Source organism: Schistocerca serialis, unplaced genomic scaffold (assembly GCF_023864345.2).
Source record: "Schistocerca serialis cubense isolate TAMUIC-IGC-003099 unplaced genomic scaffold, iqSchSeri2.2 HiC_scaffold_322, whole genome shotgun sequence".
Classification (NCBI taxonomy): Eukaryota; Metazoa; Arthropoda; class Insecta; order Orthoptera; family Acrididae; genus Schistocerca; species Schistocerca serialis.
Window position 1 is genome coordinate 42,501 of NW_026047892.1, and position 1,884 is coordinate 44,384.

The following is a 1,884-nucleotide window of genomic DNA, read 5'->3' on the forward strand; positions in this document are numbered from 1 at the left end:
CTGGCACCAGACTTGCCCTCCAATAGATACTCGTTAAAGGATTTAAAGTGTACTCATTCCGATTACGGGGCCTCGGATGAGTCCCGTATCGTTATTTTTCGTCACTACCTCCCCGTGCCGGGAGTGGGTAATTTGCGCGCCTGCTGCCTTCCTTGGATGTGGTAGCCGTTTCTCAGGCTCCCTCTCCGGAATCGAACCCTGATTCCCCGTTACCCGTTACAACCATGGTAGGCGCAGAACCTACCATCGACAGTTGATAAGGCAGACATTTGAAAGATGCGTCGCCGGTACGAGGACCGTGCGATCAGCCCAAAGTTATTCAGAGTCACCAAGGCAAACGGACCGGACGAGCCGACCGATTGGTTTTGATCTAATAAAAGCGTCCCTTCCATCTCTGGTCGGGACTCTGTTTGCATGTATTAGCTCTAGAATTACCACAGTTATCCAAGTAACGTGGGTACGATCTAAGGAACCATAACTGATTTAATGAGCCATTCGCGGTTTCACCTTAATGCGGCTTGTACTGAGACATGCATGGCTTAATCTTTGAGACAAGCATATGACTACTGGCAGGATCAACCAGGGAGCTGCGTCAACTAGAGCTGAGCAGCCGGCCGCCCGGGAGTGTGTCCCGGGGGCCCGCGCGAACACGCAAGCGTCCGCTCAATTATTCTGCAAACAGGAGGAGGCTGAGCTCCCCTGCACAACACACCTCGAAACCCTCTCAGGTCCCGGCGGCGCGCAGCGCCGTCCTAAGTACTTGGTCGGGTTCGAGAGAGGCGCAATCGCCCGGAGTTAGGCGAGTAGACGCTTTAGGTGCGACCACCCGTGCTCCCAACTGAGCTTGCCGCTGCCGACAGAGGCCCGGGAGCGTGCTGTCGTGGCATTGCCGGCGGGAGACAACACGCGCCACCTACGGTGACCGGCAGCTCCAACGCCAGCGCCACAGAAGGACAAAAGCCCCACTTGGGTGCCGAAGCGAACTCTCCCAGCACAGCGCACGCGCCAACACGTCCGCACAGCTGCGATACAAACCACCTGCGAGAACCGCTGGGGCGACCGAGCAGCAGACGGCGTCGCGGCGCCGAGCGCCGGGCGGCGGCGCATCCTCAGCGCACACAGTCCTCAATCGGACCAGCACACTGCAGATGGCCACCGCGCTTCGCACCGGGCCCGCGAGGACCTACTTTGGCCGCAAGGCGCCGCGAGCAGGGGGCGCCGGCGCGCAGCTGCGCCGCCTGCCGCGTCCGTCGGCCGGCGCGCCTGCCACTGGCCGCCCCCACCAGCCGGCTGTAGCGCGTGCGCCCACGCACCGCGCGGCCAGCACGCCGGGAGGCCCCCCCTCACCGGCCGGGGACGGTCCCACCCAGCCACCGCCGCGTATCGCTTCACACCCAGATGCCATTCACGTTCGTGGGCATGGTGGGTATCGCTGGAACAACCGGTTGGTAGCTCAACCGATCGTCGCCATCACTGATTCACCTCTAGCGAGAACAACCGCACCACAACGGTTTACCAGTTGTTCATTTGCGTAACGTCACCAGCAAACGTAGGCGTCCATCGCCATTTGCAAATTCAACGATTGTTGCATGCCTGTGTCAGGTGTCACGACACACTATGTCTGCCCACATACACGCAACAACATGTGCACGCTTCGCGAACACGTGGAAGGTGGCCCCCGTACGTATGCGATGTCCATTGCGCGAACGACTGTCAACCGGCCTCTGTCGCATGTCGCAGATGTGGAACGCAGTGCACCATGCTATCACGGTGTGTGAGAAGAGACGACTACGTCTGACAACACGCGCCACTACATCAACAGACGGCTCATGCTGATCGCCATCCAGGGCATACCACACTGCAATCCAGCTCTTATAGGGAGAC

The 1,884-nt window shown here is 59.9% G+C and overlaps 1 non-coding gene across 1 annotated transcript in view; it reads right to left on the bottom strand.

The window, feature by feature from the left end:
• The window catches only part of LOC126445074 (small subunit ribosomal RNA), a 1,909-nt gene extending 1,323 nt beyond the window's left edge, over positions 1-586 (bottom strand). Inside the window, exon 1 of the ribosomal RNA XR_007582900.1 lies at positions 1-586. This exon is cut by the window's left edge and continues 1,323 nt beyond it. This is a non-coding gene — a ribosomal RNA (small subunit ribosomal RNA).
• Between the last annotated feature and the right edge of the window lie 1,298 nt (positions 587-1,884).